Source organism: Macrosteles quadrilineatus, unplaced genomic scaffold (genome assembly GCF_028750875.1).
Source record: "Macrosteles quadrilineatus isolate MER2022 unplaced genomic scaffold, UCM_ALF_1.0 Scaffold_3__2_contigs__length_128488019, whole genome shotgun sequence".
NCBI lineage: Eukaryota > Metazoa > Arthropoda > Insecta > Hemiptera > Cicadellidae > Macrosteles > Macrosteles quadrilineatus.
In genome coordinates, this window is record NW_026542596.1 from 56,545,358 (window position 1) to 56,567,612 (window position 22,255).

Here is a 22,255-nt window from a genome sequence, read left to right on the forward strand (position 1 = left end):
TACTGGTTCTTTCTTGAGAAAAGTAAGTGGATTTTTAACATTTTCGAAACTTAACCGAGCTGCCCACTAGTCTTTTAATAAATCACCCTAGCTAAAGTAACAGTTGATCTCTAGTCATTAAAAACACAGATAACTCACCCCATTCTACTACTGTCACTGTGCAATCATGTTCAGCAATTACGCTCGAATTTGTATTTGTTCTAGTTGTTGTGTAAATTTAAGTTGTCAAGTGATGTAACTTAACAGCTTCCCAGCAATAAAGAAATATAGCCTATCAATCGCCGACACTCTTATCCGTCGCCTCCTGACCTTTAATTTGTTCAGAATCTTTTTGTTCTTGCATAATCAACTCAGTCAGACACATTTCTGTATTCTTGTACTAAAGATCCATTAGGTACAAAAGTTGTGAAGAATAATATTTAAGGTACATACCTTTACCTCCACATATCATAAATGTATGAATGTATGACCATACATTTTTGAACTGTGGACGTAAACGTATGTACCTTAAATATTAGTCTAATCAACAGTTCAGGGGCTACACAATGAATTTTAGTTATGAAGAATAAAATAACAAGGTCATCTTCCTCTTATGGTATTGTCTTCAGAAACAATTGGTCTAAACCAATTTTGATTTACAAATCAAAATACATTTTACATCATCCGCTCCATCCTACACCCAACTTGCTTTGATATTAAATTTTCACAGATAGTTTGCTTCTGTCTTAGTAAAGTTTTTAGGTGAAGCAACTGTATTATTGTAGGAAGTTCATGTTTGGTGTATGGGTTATATCGTTAAATATACAACTATATATTTAATGGTTTATGTTGTAATTTGAGGGATTATTGCGAATATATTCCATGATTCATAGAAAACAAGTTTTTATGGCGCTTTGAGATCTGGAATCTGATCAGATCCTGTTCGCAGGTGAGATAATAACTAAATCATAACAAGATTAGAGGAAAACCACACAGAACACTGTATTAGTAAGAACAACGTACAAACAAAATTAACGGTACCAGCAATCTGACACATACTTTTTCCCATAAGCTTGTCAACAACCTTTATCATGGGTAAGCGATGAGAGTAACGATGGTATACATAAAATCACAAAAGTTGCATTAACTATTGGACCATAATTTTTACAGGAATGGGGGTTGCACTTTTTTGTTTAAAACTATAAGGACCATAACAAATTAGTTTTAATCAAAAGAGGTTTTTTTCTAAAAAATCAGATTTATTTTGTTTTAAGGGTTATTTTACAAGAAAATGACTTAAGTTACAATAACTTTTAAACTGTAATTATTACGGAAATGGGATTTGTACAATTTTGTTCAAAATTTAAAGTACCATAATATACTAACGTTAATCGAAACCAGTTTTTTTCCATAAAAAAATAACAAAAATTACAATGACTTTGGAACCGTAATTATTACAGAAATAAAACTTGTACCATTTTGTTCAAAATTTAAAAGACAATTACATACTAAATTGTTATCAAAATCATTCGGGCTATTTTTTATAAATCCAATTTTCCGTTAATTTATGGGTTTTTATTCGGAAATCCCCATTAAAAATCTAAATTTTAAAAAATGAAAAAAAAACCTGGAGACACCATGGATTAGTACCTACATACCAAATTTAATCAAAATCGGGCTACAGGGTGTGGTCTTTAGCTCCGTACACACCCACACAGACAAACGGACTATGTATAGGGAGAGAAAGTAAAGAAGAGGGTACGAAAATGGGCACGGGTAGTTTTCAGATCCCAAAATGCCGTATAAACTTCATTTTTGATTATCATGATGGAATTTACCACAATAATCCCTCAAATACAACTATAATATTTTTAAAGTATTAGTGCAATGTTAACTTCATTATACATTTTACGGTACAAGTATTTACTGTCTACTAAATTTACTATAAATGGACCGGGAACGCGTGTAGGGATAAGAGGGTGGGTTAATCTATGGATTGGCGGAAACCCTTGTAATACCTTGAGGTCAGGAGCTTAGAGAGCGCCCTTGTAACTTAGAGTGTGGCGTCTATTGATGCAATCCCTAAACCGTTACGTAGGTTCTAATTGTAATTAGTATAGCCAAGTCTGTATTTTTTGTCTAAGGTTAATTTTGTCAAAATAGTTTATAGTTTAATTCGGAATGGTATGTACAATGAAAACTCTGGTAAGGAATGGTAATTGAAATAAATTAAAGATTCAAATACTCGTACCTATATAAAGTAATAATGTATATTATTAAGTCACTAGACGTCATACATCAAAATGTATCACAAGCCTATGTAGGTATTATTTGTTGTATCAATAGCTATATCTCGACGTAAATTTGTATAGTAAGACATATATAAATACCATTACACATAATCTATACAAAGATTTATTTAATTAGGTTAGGTGAGGTTATATTCTTCATTGATATTCTAACACCTGTCAATATGTCATTATACTGTATTAATATTAACATGTATCTAGGGACGTCAGTGAGTTAGTATATAGTTATGCATATGCATGTCCATAGGTATGGATACTATGTATAGATGTCAATAAGAGTTAGACATCAACGATTCAATTAAAACCAATGAGTGGAATATTAGTAGGCCTATTTATTATTTATACGCTTAATTCATGTATTCACTCTGGTTCCATTTTATTTCAATTCTTCAGCTTAAATAGTGCTTAAGTATTAAACAGGTTATTTGACTTGTGATTGAAACACTCATGGCAATCTTAAGAGTTAACCTCAAAATAAGAGTTGTAAATTTTACGTCTAAAACGATCGCTGGCAACAAACGAAATATGTAACATTTGTGATGTTGTTCAGCAGACTTTTGACATCATTATGGAAATACGGAGTTATTCAAAAGTCATTTAGCTCTGATTATACGCCAGCCAAGCAGTTTAATCTTCATTTCCATTTTACCTTTTTATACATTTACTAGCAGAGTACCCGTCCTTCGTACGGGGTTGGCATAGAAGTATAAAACGCTTATTGCAGTTACGGGAGAGGAAACGGTTTAAGGAAATTTGGTCTTAAATTTATACGGTATCCTATAGTGTGGCACACAACTGCACCTAAACCATGGAAAAAGTAAAGTTCTCATTGTGTACCACAACCTTTTGTTGCTAGTTGGTTCAAATTAGCCTGTTGTAATAAATGCAAAAAACATAATATTGCTGCACCCTGTTGGTAAGCCTTACTTTTAATGCTATTTAATATCATAGAACCAACTTGTACAGTTGAAACGGCTGACAAAATTCTTTTATTCCCTTAATATGAATACTCATAAGGCTAACATAACACTCAGTCTATAGACTTGCTGCAGCAGGGGGATTATATTGCTGTTTACACAGAAATAAATCAAAAAAATAAACCTCATAAAACTCAGGATAATGGCCTGGCAATGATTATAGAATCTTAATTATTTCTTTAATGATTTATTTTACAACGAATTATTCCCTGTAAAATATTATTACAGCATTTCACAAATATTAGTACAAACTCAGTATAATAGATCATAAACATAAACAAATGAAGTAACTGAAAGAATCATACACTAATGAAATTACATTAACATATGGTTTGACAGCTCCATTTAGGTGATGTTAAATAATGTTTACATTCGGGCTAGTGACATCATTATTTTAAATTTATAATCCTTACCCTCTCTGTTCTAATATTCGTGCAGTATTTAATATGTTTGAACCAGCTGTGTGGAATTGAGAAATCAAAATTCATTTGACAGTTGTTAGTTCTGCTTGTTTACATTTTTAAACTTTGTAGGTTTGTTCTTTGTTACCATGGATACCATCAATCAATATTTACTTTTAAATCTCTCACCTCAAATTTTTGTATGCCCACGGGGCAGAGCCCTAGGACAATATCGAAGCGGGAATAGTTCTATATGTATCCTCGGAACTGTAGCTTCATGTGTGTGCAGTTTGAGCCCAGTAGGTTCAGTAGTTTTTGAGATTAGCTCATACAAACACACACTCACACACACACACACACACACACACACAGACACCACCTCTTCTTTATAATAGTATAGATTGTATAATTTATTTAACTTACTCATACAAATAGATAGATAATATTCACAATTTGCCCCCTTGTTATAATTTTTTAAAGATCAAATGGACTTTTTGAATTGGTATTTTTGTTATTTCTGCTAAGTATATTTATATATTTATATCAATCACAAAACTAATCCATGAATAAATAAGAGTTACTTCCTTACTCCGTATCAAATAAGAATGTAAAATAAGAAAACAGACCCCCTAAAAAAAACTTAAAACATTAATAGTAAATTAGAAGTATATGATTATTTGTGTATATTTTTTAGCTTTTCATACACTTTAGTTTTATATTTTCCATCATGCCACAAAAATAATTTATAAGAATTAGTATAATTTATAGTGTAAAGTGTAAGTGATTTTAATTATAGAATGATTATCTCCACTCCCCCCCTTAAAGTTTTTGACAGAGGGAACGGTGATAAGTTGGATACAGAGCTTAACGGAAACATAGATATTCTGGATCGACAGTTTTCTCAAAACGTGACTCTGGTTTACATCTTATCTCCTACAATTATAATGATTCGACAGGTATGAGTAATTTTAAATTTGTGTAATATTATATCCACCACTCCCTAAACCTATACCATGCTGGATAAGGGAGTTGTAAAAAAGATTCGTTTATAGAAACACACACAGCTTTGTAAAAACTGTCGAGTAAAAATAGTCTCTAAGACAAGAGGAGAAGGTTTAAGGTACGAACCATGGTAAGGGCCTTTAAAACTTCTAGTGTCGTTCAAGCTAAATACGCGTTTTGCGTACACTACTTTACCTACAAACTTAATTACAGAAAATCACTACTCATAACTTTCTAGAGAGGTTGTGTTTCCGTTTATAACATCTCATTGCCACTGATTGTGGTGCAACGACTTATTGTCCTAACCACTCACTCATTGTATAATCAATTAAATTGGCCTTAACACCTGATGACGTTCGAAGTGGTACAATGTTACTTATTTTCTCTCAATCCTTGAACCTCATCGGTCCGTTACTCGAGTTGTTAAAAACAACAATGATCTTTTCAATTTAAAAAACTTAACAGAAACTTCTTGTTTAAAAAACGGTCGTAGATAAAAAACCTACAACAGTTTTTTAAAGTAGCCGTTTTAGTTCAGTTCTTAGATTTCATAAGTTTTACTTAACAGCATAGTTTAACATAAAGTAAACTATGGTAACGAACCAATGAGGTTCAAGTATTAAAAGAGGAGAAGTAAAATTGTGATGATGATTCCAACATCAACTAATCAGCTGTTCCGGCCAATAATTGTTGATTGTTGCAATTACTGTTTGGTACAATTTTTCGTTGCATCAATGTCAGTGGCAATGAGAGGTTATAAACAAAAACATAACCTCTCTTAAACGTTATGAGTAGTGATTTTTAGTAATTAAAACACTGTCGTAGGCAAAGTAGTGTACGCAACTCGCGTAAATAGTGTTAGGCCGGGGCCACACGACGCGGATCATCCGCGCGGACGGACCACGCGGATGATCCGCGTGGTCCGACAACACATTGAATCAAATGAGAGTGGCCACACGGGGCGATCCTAAGCCGCCAGGGCGGATTGTCCGCGCCATGTCGCGGATTGTCCGCGCGATCATAAGCCGCGTTGGAGGGGATGACACACGTAGTCTTATGAGAGTGGCCACACGATGCGGATTGTCCGCGCGGTTGGAGCTCATTTTCAAGCATTTTTAGTTGTTTTTTTTTTTTTTAGTTTGTGCTTGTGCGTTTCGGTTTATAGGTGTAAAATGTTTGATACAGACAAATCAATAGAACTTGTTAAAGACAATGTGGGATTTCTCATGTTGTACATTTCTCATGAGTATATCTTCCTTAGTTATATGCGGTCAAAGCAATTGAAGTAGCTCGTCAAACGATGCTATCTACATGCGATAGTAACACAAAAAAAACTCCGAACTATGGTTTCGCATGTGCTCGTAAAAGGTTTGGAACACAAATGGTTTATCGGTTATGAAATGATGGACCCAATGATTTCAGTTTGCCTTAGGCTCTAGCTCACCACACGCTTCTAATGCACAAACTAACATACGTGTTTCTTCCATGACTACAACTAGAACGAGTGAATTAAACCATGAGAATCTCAGTAGGTAGGCTGGGAAACCTCAACCGGAAGCGGTTCATCCGCTCCGTGTGGCCGGGACATCATCGCACGGCTTATGATCGTACGATCATAAGCCGCGCGGACAATCCGCCACGTGTGGCCCCGGCCTTAACGACACTCGTAGAAGTTTTTAGGGCACTCACAAAGGCTCGTACTTTAAATTTTCTACACGTGTCATTAACACTATCTTTATGCGATAGTTGCGTAAACTACTATTCTCTCAATCCTTGAACCTCATAGGTCCGTAACTCGTGTTGTCAAGTAAAACAACAACGATGCTGTTAAGTGAATCTTCTCAATTCTAAGAACTGAACTGAAACGGCTAGTTTAAAAATGGTCGTAGATAAAATCCTTTTCAAAATGATCACTTTTAGTAAACGACTCTGTTTTCATCGCAGACAGCCTACAATTATAAGGATTTGATAAAAGCTTCACAGCGGCTGCATCAGTCATCCTGCCACGGAACGTCTTGGTCATTTCTCTTCTTCCTAACAATCTCACGCACTCTTCTTCCCATCATCCTGTCTCGTACTATCTTCTCCTCCTATTATCCTCTAAGATAAGCCTTCTTTTGAAGATATCTTTTATATATAGTACAATTACAATGTATCCTTCCTTCATAGTTTATTTTTTGATACTATCAAGATTGAATCGCAAACTATAAAATTTACCCTGAAAAATAGGATTATTCAGTCAATAGTAGCGCTTTAAAATGTAACCGGTATTTAAAAACTAAATTTGAAAGGCGTTGTTTAAAATAGGTCTAGATCTTCTCGCTGAATCCAACAACCAAAACATTGTTTAGTATACTGGTCATGGGGTTTTACTGTAGTTTATCTATACTTTACATACTATTATGCTCGTAATCCGTGTACGCTTGGAAATAGGTTGGCAACCCTTATAAAGATATTACTACTACGATCAGCTGGTGCAGGGTTTCCCCATTTCGTTTAATGTTTTGATTTAACCTAACCTAAATCGTTTTGTACAGTGTTTGAAAGACTAATTATTTATATGCTTTATACTTTAGGACAACTTTAGGACAAATATAATGTTTAACACGAGTGCGAATTGACTTTGCTGCACTCGAGAAACTTTCTACACTCGCCTACAGCTTGTGCGTAAACATTTCTCTTGTGTGGAGCAATGTGCTACTTTGCCCACTAGTTACACAAATAACTATTTAGCCCTAGAATATTGTATACGATGCACTAGGAGTATTCAAACTTCTATCAGTCTTAGATTATGCAAAGGTTGAAACGTAGACTACGCAAATTCACCTCATTAGCTTTTTCAACCGAAGCAATTTGTGGCATTTGCACCTCTTTTCATCCAACTCTTGAATCCAGAGAGAAAGCTCTTTAATCAGCAAACGGTTAACCTCTCTTGTTTAAACTTTTTCACTTTGAAATGCTACTTCGGCCTTAAGTTGAAAATCTACACCTTTAGAAAATATAGGATGTATTTGATTTTATCTATTATTTTAAAATAGGCGTCGTTGTGTTTTAATAAAATAATAGATTCAAATAACGAGTTCATTTGATTGACAATGTAAACACAAGACAAAACTGTAAATTTAAATCATAAACAATCATAATAAAATAATGAACAGCTGTAAAGAAATCCTTCCCCTTTAGTTTTAGCTTATCAGCTGTATAGCAGATGTCATTTCCATTTGTGTATCTGTTTCTTTTGTGTCATTGCGCAAAACACTGAGTTTCTGAGTTAAGATTTTACACATAAGTATATTAATGAACGTAGCTATCATAGACATACCACTCAAGTCAATAAAACTCTTTGTAGCTAAATCCCATGAACGAAAGGATTTCCATGTGTATCTTTTTTTTTCTCAAGAGTAGAAAAGAGAAAACTTGAGCTGTTTGCATTCATTAATTCCTAGTTACTATATTAAATTGGAGAAAGCTTTATTGATCGTATCCCTTACAAGCAGCTAGTATAACTAAACCAAAGATAGGCTTATACCACTAAGAAGCCATTGCCTTTAATAGTGCAGGTAGAAATATATTCCTATTGTACAACCTGTTTATGGAAAGATGATAGGGTAAAGTTTTGGTGTGCCAAAGCTGAAAAAGGTTTTTTGGTCAGACGTTGATTAGTTATAAATAGATGGTATTCTTTACAATAATTTCAAAAGTTTGTTAAATTACAAATAAAAAAATAGTACACAAAAATCCTCTGCTGGAACCGGACAGAACTGTCCTAATAACTGTTTTCAGAAGGATTTTAAATCTTCAAGGTGTATTTTGGTACTATTGAGTTTAGTTTCTTGGTGGGTTATGCTTTCTTCAGCAGATTTAAATAACCACATTATTTCCTTCTACTTCCTCACTCCGTTGCAAAGTCTATCGGTAAAGCAGCTTCCGTCGTTCACAATATTTTTTACACATGCTACTTTCTTACTTTCCGTGTCCGGAAATCAGACTTCGCTTTTCCAAAAATTAGCTAATTAGGCTTTGTCATTCGCATGTAAAAGATCATCTAATGTGCAAGACTGGTCTAGGCGTGGGCAGATCAGCAGATGGCCAGGGTAGTTACACATGCTTACAGAACTGTATATGTTTTATCCTATATTTTTAGCAGATTCATTATTCACCGAGAATGTGCATTAACGTCCTGTTAATTATTGTACACTCCAGCTATTACAATGCAATTTTGATGTGTTGCAGATTTAAACTTGACAATCATCTTACAAAGGAGATAAGTCGCGAGTCGTCAACGACAAGGCTTTGGTCATGTTTTTGCCCTCTAGAACCCAAACTAATGCACTGACTCGCAAAAACTACCAACATCTGGTCTTAACTACACTTCTTGTCCGTCATTGGCTAATCATTCTGGCAAAATCTAACATCGTTGTTATTCCGTTATTTCGACCTGAATAGGTTGTACATCTTGTATATAAATTCAAGTAAAAAACTTTAATATTGTTACTTGGTTCAACATGAAATGAAAGAAAGAAGGGTGAACGAAAAAATAAAGGAGGGTGTAATAATATTGGTTTGTTTAATATACAAAGATTGCCCGTCAGGAATATGCCTATAATAGTTTTTTTATAACAAAAAAATAGTTTTTTTATAATAGTTTCATTTTTGCAAGTAAGTATATTTTCAACACTTAAATTGCAATTTTATCTTACCTACGGAATTGTTAAATACCCTTTTCAGTTCTTAGAATTGAAAATACTCAATTTACATCATTGTTTTTTTACTCTGCAACGCTAGTAACGGAACAACGAGGTTCAAGGATTGAGAGAAAAAAAAACTGTAATGTTTCAATTATCTTAAATAAATAAATTCAGAGTTTACAAAAACAAGTAATTTAGTGAATAATGAAGTGTTTTTGAATGGTATTAGTTACGAACAATATTACAATATTAGTTTAGTTGCAGACTACATAGCCAGTGTACACATACCTAGCTCAGTATCAAATTTAGTTTATATAGTTTAACTAGCTTCTCTAGTTTGTTTGAAATAGAAAAAATTCCAATCACATGTATTATTTACTGTGTATGTTAAATAGAGAAGTCTGTACATTGCATATTTTTGGTCGAGTTTTCAACCACTGGACCTCAACTTCATTGTACACTTCATTGTTCATTGTTCACTGGGAAATCCATTGTAAACTATAAGAAATGCACTCTAATCAATACAAATACTTTAAGGTTATGTGAAACAATATTTAAAGGAATCAGCAAAAATATTAATACATAATTGCTAGGCAGCGGTCTATTGCAATTCATTAAGGATATACTGCTTGTATATTTAATAATATATATAAATGTAATAAGCGATGTTCGGTACTAGGGCTGGAAAATTTTAATTACAACTATAGCTGCCATTTCGACCCTGGACAGCAATGCGTAGCTTTCAGCCTCAAATTAACGTATGTAAAACTACTAAAACATCGTAGTGCGGTGACAAATATTTGCCAATCATACTCAATTGACTCGGAACACAGCAGTTTCTGATTTAATTAAGGGTATTATTAAAATGTACTCGTGCAGTTATCAATTAAACAGGGTAACGAATTGAAGGATAGATACAACTAGTCCGTAAGGACGCAAAATACAACTAGTCGTAGGTACAACTAGACGTAGGTACAACTAGACGTAGGGACCACTAGTCGTAGGGACCACTAGTCGTAGGGACAACTGGTCGCATCCGTACAAGCTAGGTGATACTACTTGTCGGTGGGATACACGTCTAGTTGTACCTACGTCTACTTGTACCTGCGTCTAGTTGTACCTCCTAAAAATCTGCAGGTACAACTAGTCAGGTGTGCCACCGTCTACTTGTACCTACGTCTAGTTGTTGGGACGACTAGTTGTCCCTAGGCCTCGAGGTACAAGTAGACGTAGGTACAACTAGACGGAGGGACAACGAGACGCGGTCCCGAGGTTACAGACGAAAACACAACCTCTCTTAGAAGTTATGAGTAGTGATTAATTTTTAAAAAAACGGCCGTAGGTAAAGTTTTGTAGAAGTTTTTAAGGCACTCGCCAAGGCTCGTACCTTAAATTTTCTGCTCGTGTCGTTAACACTATCTTTACGCGATCGTTGCATAAGACATTAGTATTATGTATTTGTAGTACTATATTGAAAATCAAATAATGCATTTGTACTTTTATCTTACTAATATTATAAATGTGAAAGTTTGTGTGTTTGTTTGTTTGTTTGTTTGAAGTTCAATCACGCTTTAACTACTGGACGAATTGGGCTGAAATTTGGGATGATGATAGCTCACATTTCCGATTAACATATAAGCATATTCTTATCTCAAAAATCGTTTCGGGCTCCGCCCCAGTGGCTCCGGTGTTTCCCATGTTAACATGAGTACTCATATTTAAATGTAATTAAAGAGTTTAGTCAGCTGTTGCAACTAAAAAGGTTGGTTCTATGGTATGCAAAAGCATTAAAAGTTATAAGATTCACCAACAGGGTGCAGCATTATTATTTTTTTAATTTATGAAAACAGCTAATTTGAATTAAGCAGCAACAAAAACTGTGATACGCAATGAGAACCGCCTGGTTACAGTTTTGTTCATGTTTTTAATTTCACAAATAATTTGTGATGTTTTATGAATCTTTAACAATTTATTTTTTTCTATTGTTTAGGTGCAGTGGTATAAAGTTATGGCTATGGTAAAAGTGTAATACTATAGCATACTCTAAATTTAAAGAAGCAAATTTTATCATACTGTGTCCTCCCCCATTGCAAACGCAAAGGTTGAGTAACTGTACTAAGCATTTTATACTTATATGCCAATCCCTACGAAGGACGGGTACTCTGCTAGTTTTTCACTATGTGGTATTTCTGTGCACTAGCCAAGAAAACAAATGTACTAATTTTGTTCCGTTTATTATCTTCGCAACGAATATATTAATTACATTAGTAGAATGCAGATTGTGCAAGAACAGAAAAGAGGTGAAAAGATTACGGATACGAGAGTCGGCGATGGATATTGTACTAAAAATTGCTCGGTGTTTAAGTTTCAAGTTTGATCACATATATAATCGCTTAGAAAGTGACGTAATTTTCGAATGTATTTCATTCTTCACATGATCGTGGCCAATGACGTGTAGAAACGTGTATAGAATAACCCCATTGTGGAACAATATTTTTAATTGTGAGGCGTATGTGGCAACGTTTAGCCAGGCCAAAGAATATTAAAAAGTAAGAGACATGGATTTTTTACAGTAGCACAGTAGGTGAGAGCTTCAACTATTTTCTAATTTGAAAAGGAGCCAGCCATATGCATGGGATGTCTACTACGTTATTAAAAGGTTAAAGGTAAATTAGTTACAGATTTATTTAAAACAATACAACTACAATGCAATATGAAGTACAGGACGATGAACCATCCCAAGCCATATTTCGTTTTCAAACTGTCAAGTCCTCATTTATCAAAACCAGTGACACTGACCGATAACCTTACTCCAGTATATCGAGTAGGACTTAATTATATTTAATCTAAACTAATGTTTGATGCAGTAACTCACATTAAACCTCTTATAAAACATAATATTTGTTTTTTTATCATAAATAACAACTAACTGTTTAATTGTGTTAAACTAAATGGGTGTTAACACTCCGTATGTGTACAAACGACATGTGTACGGTATATAAGTATATAGAAAGTATGTGTAGCTAAGTTTTGAGTGCATGAGAGTACTTTTTTACTGAGTAAGATCGACTGTTTATTTTTCGAGGACTATTTTTTAAGACCATTGAATAAGGAGATCCTAACAATATTCAAAAAGGTTTAGTTATTATAAGTACTGTAAATGTGCCCAATCTATCTCATCGACAGCTGTTGACTTTTATTTTTTTCAGCACATAATTACTTTCTCCCCCTATAGTATATGGAGAAAGTATTGTATTCGTAGAAATTTTCGAGTTTGAGTTTTGAATAGATATATCTGTTTTAGGTCCTCCTCGTGGATTTATAAAAACAACACGTCCCCCTGAGCCCAAAAAAGGGGGTTCGAAGTGATAGATATGCGTGTGTCTGTATGTGTGAATGTGTACAGAACTACAGACCACACCTGTTGTCCGATTGTGAAATTTAGAGCGTAGTCACAAATCCATGGTATCCAGGCACTTTTTTTATTTAGATTTTTAATTGTGATTTTCTCATAATAAATTTACCCCATAAAATAACGGAAAATCTGGGTAAAAAAAATACAGAACACGATTTTGATTAAAATTTTGTATTTTATAGTCCTTTAAATGCTTATCAAAATTATACAAATACCATTTCCGTAAAAATTACGGTTCAAAATTTATTTTAAATTATGTTATATTCCCATAAAAAATCTGAATTTAGGAAAAAAGCCAATTTGATTAAAATTAATGATTTATGGTCCTTATAATTCTAAAAAAATATTGCAACCCCCCATTGCTGAAGCAGTTGCGGTTCAAAATTTATTGCAATTTACGACATGTTCCCTATATAATATCACAATTACTCCCACCCATAAAGGTTGTTCACTAGCTAATGGGAGAAAGTATGTGTCAGATTGCTGATACAGTTTATTTTATGTGTGATGAGTTTCCTGAGCATTCAAATTAAAACTAATCTTTGCGTGCTTGTGTATGCATTAATTGTTTTTAATTATGAATTACGTATTAAGTGCACTATTAGTACCTTGAGGTACTCTTGTAAATGTGACGAAGACCAATGTTATGATGACCAAAGCAGTTTATCACGATATTTCTAGATAATGTATTTTAATATTATGAATTTAATTCATATAACCAACATATGTAAAAAAACATGGATTTGATCTTCATTACACTGATGAAATTGTACAAGTGTTTACCACAAAAGACCCACCAATACGATTTTAATACTGTTTAATGGTTACAAACGAAGAGAAACCATTTAACATAATAATAAATCTAATAACTTACGGCATGGGAAATAATTTTTTCATTGAATGATCAACCATATTTTGTAACTGACGCCATTTAGTCATTATTGTTTCTACACTCAAACAATTACTCATTAAACAATGCTAAATGCTCAAAATTTGTAACATTTCACTCAATTTATTGCAGTTAGATGAATTAGCGTGAGCTTGTAAGTAACCGTCGATTTCGACGGGTTGCACCTAGTTTTTAATAACTAAATTTGTATAGCATAAAAATATTCACTATTTATTTTAGACTTAACAGATCAACTGACCAAAGCAGTTTATCACGATACTGCCAGAAAATGTATTTTAATATTTAAAACTAAAACAACCGACACATGTCCTATTTTAATGAAATACTGGGCTAGTATTATTTTTTACAGGACAATATTCAGCAAAGATTTACAAGACTAATAAATATCTTTTCGTCAACTAACAAACATGAATCCAAAGTACTTATAATTTATGTGTGTCCTCAAATGTAATACTGTAATTTTAAATGTAAAACTATTTAAATATAATTTAAATTTATATGTATGTTAATTTAAAAAAATCAAATACCTTAATGACTTTTTGGTTAATTTGTGCCCTTGAGCGCAAAACACGTTCTTTACCGAACTGCACTAAAACGAACCTCACTGAACTAAGGTAAGGGAATCACTGAAAATGAAACTTGCCAAGTCTGGCACTTGACAGTGGCGCTTCGTCGGCGAGTGTCGGAACTAACAACACTAACATTGGAATTGTTGACACCAACTTTGGATTGCAGACGAATTAATTGAACACATGGTCCGAAGGTCAATTTGTTTAATTGTTGTAAACAGGATACCACGTCATATCTAATTGGAGAGTTAAGTTTACGTATTGCAAGAGAGGTCCCAAGGGTGCATTTGTGGAGTTTGAAATGCACCAGTAAAATACGCTGGGCGATCTAGTAAGAAGTGCTTTAGAAAAAGTTGCTTAGTAAAGCAATGGAAAACATAAAAATCTCATTAACCATTAAATTATTTCCACAACTTGACTCAATATACAACAATTTGTAAAGATACATAATAGAAATATTTGTCATTAACGGGGTATATTGCTTGGGCCCCCATGCGTTTGTACCAGTAATGCATTTAAATTGAACTAAACTTGAATGATTGTTCTATTCTAGAATATTCTGGATTGTAGAACATGATAGCATTTCAATCTTATGCACATACAGTGCAGGCTATTCCAGGATGGGTCAATGAGATTAGTTAATGATCTCCATTCGATTGAATCATGAATAATATAATAAATTTTGTCCGTCTTCAGTCTATTGAAAAACTTACTAATTGTATTTAATTGTACAACACAATACAATATTTACTCACTTTCGGACTGACAAAAGTTATGTACAATTATATTGTTTCTGTAATCAGTCTTGGTGTCGAGAACGTTTAAAAAAAACTATTAAATCAGTCTGCACTCTTAAACATTGATTCTTTTTGTTAATTCTATAAGTTGTTTTATCTGTTAAGAAATTCGGATTCTATTATGTACATTCAGATTCTTAGATTTGTCTTAACCAAGATTTTAGTTCTACATTAGTATTGTTACTTTCAATAACACTGTTAAAATTGCGTCCCCTCTTCTATATGAGTTGAAGCAATGACTTTGGACACTACAAAAAGGCTTTTCATTCTTTTATAAAATCATGATTCATAAAGCATGATTTTTCAGCTACAAATTAACAGTAATTAACGTTTATTTATTTGACTGTGTATTATACATTTTGAAAATCATAACTTAATCAAACAAAATTCTCATGTTCATAATACAAGGAATAAAAACGTTGCTACATAGATTTTTTCAGACTGTCTAAAACTCTTAAAAGCCATATTGTATCTCATTGAAAATATACAACAAGCTAATACATTTAATACGAAAATAACCTGAAAATACTTTAAAAACTAAATTCTACAAATGGCTTCTGAACAACTCCTTCTATTCTCTAAATGTTTTTTTTTTTTAATGCCTGGTATTAATTTTTTAATAGAGTTAGCAAATTGACCAAAGTAGCCTACTATTGGATTTTGTTGGTTATGGGGTTAAATCACTTCCATTATTCTAAATGCCACGAATTTTTATAAGGAATAAGATTATACAATCATAATATTTAAAATATGTATTGTAACATGTCTCATTTTGTCTAGTTAGCTATTTTGTATTTATTAACTGACTTTACTAAAATTTTAGCTGTTTTATGACATTGTCAATAATTTGCCAAAATTCAAAGGGCAATAAACACATTTAATTTCATTTTATGTGTTTGATGTGCAATGTTTAGAGTGCGTAATGTTTATTAATAATTATTTATCCTTTTCAAAGCTAAAATGTACATATTTTCCACACCTTTTTAAAATAAATGACCAGTCACAGCAAAAATTTCACTTTATAAGTTATCTATAATATTTCACCATCTGTGGATGAAAACGAACCTATTAACATATTAAATAGAATATTGTTGATATTGGAAAGCTATTTAATTCTAAAGTTGTTTCTTTAATTGATTGACGATTGTCCAAGCTATCGTTTGGATAAATAAATATATAATACATAAAATATTCAGCGACAGTTTGTCATGATTAATAAAAAAGGGTGTTTCCATAAGAAACAGTTTTTATATAATCTCAAATTATTGCATATTGTATAATAACAAACTTCGCTATACCATTGACTTTGGACAATTAAAAAAAGACGTATTACCTAGTTTTGAAACTGATTCATTTTATACGTTTATGTTTTGTAATTTTAGTGGGAGTTTACTTTAACTTATTAACTTAGTTCTCGTAATTGAGGGTAAAAATCACAAGCCTACTTAACTCGTTGCTTATACTATGCTTATACTACCAGACTATGAACACTGAGCACTGAGCAGTAACATCAAATTTTTTGTAACCACGACTTTTTCTAAAGTAGCCTAAAGTAGTTCAGTTCTTAGAATTGATAAGTTTCTCATAACAGCATAGTTTTACCATAGACAAAAAGAATTATTTCAATTCTTTTTGTCTATGGTTTTACTCATAACAACACGGGTAACGGACCAATGAGGTTTAAGGATTGAGAAAGAAGAAATAAAATTGTAATGATTTGAACTTAAACTAATCAGCTGTTCAGGCCAATTTAATTGTTGAGTGGGGCAATAAGTGTTTGGTACAATGTTTCGTTGCATCACTTTCAGTGGCAAGGAGAGGTTATAAACGAAAACATAACGTCTCTTAAAAGCTATGAGTAGTGATTTTTAGTAATTAAAACACTATCGTAGGTAAAGTACTGTAAATAGTGTTAACGACACGCGTAGAAATTTTAAAATACGAGCCTTCCTTCAAACAACTATTGGTCAATATAATTTAAAAAAAATTTTATTCAGAAGAAATACACTTTAAAAAAGCCACCTTGTCCTATACACAAGTCTGATGGAAACTTGCGAATAAAAACGTAGGATTGATTTCCAAATTAAAAATAAAAATCTAATCTTAGTTTCAAGTAGCTTGAAAACACATTTTTTTCAAAACGTCAAGCGTACTGGTAAAAAGTTCAAGTATGACTACCTAGCAACATTTACAGTTTTTCCTTTCATAATATTCCGTTGTTAAGGAATCGAAACTGTAACAAAATTAACTCAGATTATGGATTTTGTTACAGAATTGTTTATCATGAAAATACCAACCTTGTGATTCTAGAACGACAGATAACCTACTACCGTGAATACAAGGCAAACTAGCAATGTGTGGAATGCCGTATCACGTCACAATTAGTGGAAAAATAAATAATAAACAGGCCTACATATGAATACAATTTGAATTTAACATATAATACATATTACAAACACACGTGATAAGTGTAATGCGTTTAACAAACTTACAAATATAATACAATAAGTTTTTTTGGTAAATGCTATGCATTTTATTATGATAATGATTTGTTGATAGGTAATCAAATTACAGTGCAAAATAAACCAGTGACGTTGTAATTCCGCAGCGGAAAATTTCGCACCACACGGCGGAGATTCCGCATTCCAAAGAACCATAGCTGCATTTTCGTTTTCCAAAAATATAGGAGTTTTTCGTGGATTTTGCCGTCGTCACTGTACGCAATATTCCCTTAGTTGAGATATCACGGACGAAATGAAATTCAGGAATGAGAAAATATAGCATCTAATTCGACAACAAGATGAGCTTATGTGTTCTTTACTAATCCAAACAACAAACTCACTTTGTCTACATAAACAATTAAAACACACTGAAAATAACTCATCAAAACAAAACAGTCTTTAAGCAATAAGTCAAAACCAGTCTCTAAACAAAAGCTTTTTTAAATATATATTGAAGTTTTAAATAATGACTTACTAATCATAAAACTACTTATCTCTCGCAAACAAACATTATTTAATAAATACGAGAGGTCGTCCAGTGGTCGAAACTCGACCAAAAATATGTAATGTACTCACTTATCTATTTTCACCCCACACTGTAAATAAAACATGTGATTGGAGTTTCCTCCATTTGTTTTGATTTTCTGTTTATATTTCGTTGTTATTTCGTAACCAGCATAGCAACGCATAAGATCCATGTTAATTTTTTCAAATTTTTAAACTCATTTTTTGTGCTTATCTTTGAGCCTATTTAAATTTATAAAGGGATTCTGCACACCTACAGGAAAATAGCTTTCCAACGGTATGCGTAGATTTTCCCTACGATGCACACGAGCTGAGAAAAAAGGTTTTAAAGAAACATGCTTGCCTATTAATATATAGATAGATATTTCTCAATTTATCGAATTTCTACCATGGGGAAGAGGCTAGTATCATAGGTGGCACGGTAAGACCATAGATTAAAAAGGGTGAGTATGTTTAATCTATGGTAAAGACCTAGAACCTGGACAAAAATAATGTTTGTTTTGATGTCAAACAGATGCCAAAACCCCTATTCGTTAAATTTGTATATAAACAGGAACACAGCATGGCAACTGGAATTAGGGATGTAATGGGGTTTTCATATTTGCCCAGTTTTTATTTCAGCCACTGTATGGGTCTAGAGCTTAAAAATCGAATAATTTTGAATATTTAAGAGTTATGAATAAAGGTTAATTAAATTAGCATGTAATTAAGACATTACAGGACGTTTGTGCATCCCAAATTGTAGTCAAACTCGTATTTTCATAAGTCCTCGGTAGTATAGTGGTCAGTATCCCCGCCTGTCACGCGGGAGACCCGGGTTCGATTCCCGGCCGGGGAGGATTCTTTTTGGTCACAGTAAAATGCCAACATGAATTTTTATAATGGTTGTCACGATTTTTATCGAACATACGCTATTCACAACATATTTTCACAAGGACCAGTTTCCATCAAAAGCTTGATACAAAACTAGGGTTTATAATCATTTAATTAACACATATTGGTATATAAGAGCATAATTTATATTTTATTTTATTAGGTATTTGTCCACATTATCATAATAACATACGGGGTTTATAGTCCAGCGAATAATAATTGTATTTAATACTTATGAACATTTACCACTTGTAAAACACTAAAAAAAAAAACTTTAAGAGTAGGCCTAAAACTACTCATAAAGTAGCCTATTAGCGAATTTCCCATATAGGGAATAAGCTATTACCGTAGTACTCATGGTAAGACCTGGACGCGGGACCGATTTTTTTTTCGTTTTGAGGTCCCTAGAGGCCAAAAACACCATCCGTTCAAATTCATATATATATATATATATATATATATATATATATATATTTATATATATATATATATATGTGTCCGTCAGCACGATAACTCGAGCAAAAATGATCCGATTTTGATGAAATTTGGTACAAACGTGTAAATGTACGTTTATTCGAACGAGTTCGCGATCCAGCATGATCGGACCATGGGAACGGGGGTTTACGGGGGGTTTTATGGGGTAAAAATAGGGTTTTCCCATTTTTGACCCAAAAAAACATAAAATTTAGCAATTTCTTTCCAAACCATTTTGTAGAGCTTAAAAAAACAAATAATTTAGTATATTGAAGCGTTATTATGCGCCTAATGGTTACGGAGAAAATACCAAAAAATTGTACATTTAAAATTCCCATGTTATTCTTATGGAGAATAAGTAAACTGTTGTAGTTTGCTTGTTTGTGAACATATTTTGATCAAATTTGGAAAATGTTTTTATTTCTTACTAACTATTCACATTTTACAAAAAAAAAACACAGTTTTACCCTCCCTGATGCAGCAAACCTAAGTACTTGTTAAACTAATTCTATTTAAATCAAGAATAAATGTTATATTTTTAAGTAGACATTTCAGTGTAAATCCAATCAGTCAAATGGAAATTCGCTTAGTCTGCAGGTTTGCTGCGGCGGGGGTATTTTTACCATAGGAGTTTTTTTTTATTTTTATAGAATTGCAATAATATTCTAAAAATATTTTGCGACACTTCAGATATTTGATGAGAATTTCCCGATAAAATTAATAATAATCCCATATCCGTCACAGAATGAAACCGAGCATTGTGTATCGAAAACATCATGTAAGTTAGTTAACAAACAAAAAATTATTAAGTGTATAACTTTTGTACCATGGTATAAATTTTTGTTATCATGGAAAAGTCAAGTTGTTATGATTTGCATTTTAATGGAATATTGAGCAATCTAACTGGACAATTAAGGCCGTAACCAGGGGGGGGGTTAAGGCCTGGTTCCACAGGATGCGGAATCTCCGCCGTGCGGTGCGATTTTTTCCGCTGCGGAATTAAAACGACACTGGTTTAATGGAGTTCCCATGTGTGCGGTTCCACTGACTTGCGATTCCGCATCCCGAAATTTCCGTTCCGCATGGCGGAGAAATCATACTGGTCTGAGAGCAGTAGCAGTGCGGATTCCGCCAGCGGAGAAGAGCCATCAAATATTGTAACCGTGCAGTTTCATTATGTCTTGTGCTGTAAAAAGAGTTATGGATGAACGTTTTTCTTCGACTGAAGAGGAAGAACTTGTCGAGTTGGTGTCTCAACATGATGTGGAAATCGCATGTCAGTGGGTTTCTGAAAAATTAGCGAAGACGTATGCACACAATCACACCAGAATACATTCAATGATAAAAGTACTGTAATGGTTTGTTTAGGTCACGTTTACCTATACACAAAATTTGAGCCAATTATAAAGTAATACCTATAACCGCAACACCAACTTTCAACAAACTAACTGCTTAAATAAATTATTATAATACATCTAACATAAACTGTCGAAAATGGTAGACCTGACGAACAATTATCCTGCGATGTTTGGGTATCAAGTGTTGAACGGGATCTGATCGTGGTTGAAACCCCTTAAGTTTCGTTAAATAAATAGCAAAAATATTAAATATTGGTGCATACCTTAGTGTTACCGCTAGTTTCATCTCGGCATTCAATGGTTGTTTGTCTCGATTAGTAGCGTTGGTGGGTAAGTCATCTTTGATGAGATCAACCAAAAAGAAAAATTGGTCTTTTGACACACGGAAGTACTTATAGTTTCGTTGTCAACTAAATGATTACGAACCAGAATGTTATACGCCCCTTCACAGTCCCGATTCTTAAATATGTCACTTCGGTCACTGTGACTTGACACTAACAAAGATAAAAGATCGACAACATCATCATCAATGTCATCATATAGCATCAAAGCCAAAAGGGCTTTCCTCTTTCTATGCATACTCGTCGCTAGTTTGGACAGGATTGAATCTCCGCAACGATTTTTTCGCAGTCTGTAGAACCGCCCCTCTGATTTTTCGCTGCGTAATTTTCCGCTGCGAAAAATTACGCACCGCATGGCGGAGATTCCGCATCCTGTGGAACCATAGCTTTAGGGGGTCAACCCCCCCCCCCGAAATCTCAAAATTTAGTTGTAGGCCTACATATGATACAAATGATGAATGATTGAATGATAATAATGAATGTTCCCTTTAACAGGAAAGTACCAATATATGATTGACGTAGCCTACAGTATGTTTTGAAATTTATGAATACTAGTCTGTTGCTCGAAATCGACCAATTGTCAAGTACCGGTATTATACAGGAGTTATTAAAAAAATTACAGTCATCTTCAATGGGAGCTAAAAATCGAGAAATTGTCAAGTACCAATATTATACAGGCGTTATTTAAAACTGCAGTACAGTAATAACATTCCTACTGTCGGGACCACATAAGTTTGCAGTTGAGAGAGGAGCCTATTTACCATATGGGTTTGAATGAACCAATGGGAACCGTGAGGTGTTGCCAAATCTAATAATACCAGCTGATTTGAAAATATTGCTTAGCATATTTTATTAATGCGATGTGGCAACGTTGCACCATAGATTAAAAGATGTCTATACTCCTTTTATCTATGGTTGCACTAGCCTTGTCTTGTGATTGGCTGCCGCCAACTGCAAACTTACGTGGTCCCGACTATAATTTTCGATTTCGATAAGTGAGGCATATAGTTCCAAAAGCAGGTAGCCTATGTCCAATTTTTGTCGAAATTGAGGTGGCAGGTGTTTATAATACATTGGAAACAGATCTACAAGCCTATCCAAATGGTTAGTGCAGGAAAAATATATATCCAGACCTT

General features: G+C 33.4%; 1 protein-coding gene and 1 non-coding gene across 4 annotated transcripts in view; one reads left to right on the plus strand and one right to left on the minus strand.

The window, feature by feature from the left end:
* Positions 1-14,344, minus strand: part of LOC128989779 (spondin-1-like) — a 75,940-nt gene extending 61,596 nt beyond the window's left edge. For 2 of the 3 annotated variants that reach the window (XM_054411823.1, XM_054411822.1), the window contains exon 1: positions 14,209-14,344. The gene's annotated coding sequence lies outside the window, so the exon portion shown is untranslated. The remainder of the gene's footprint in view (positions 1-14,208) is intronic. The other variant, XM_054411824.1, reaches the window with a different exon arrangement.
* Positions 14,345-18,839: 4,495 nt separating this feature from the next.
* Trnad-guc (transfer RNA aspartic acid (anticodon GUC)) lies at positions 18,840-18,911 on the plus strand. Its single transcript has one exon. It is a non-coding gene; the product is annotated as a tRNA-Asp (tRNA).
* Positions 18,912-22,255: the final 3,344 nt, after the last annotated feature.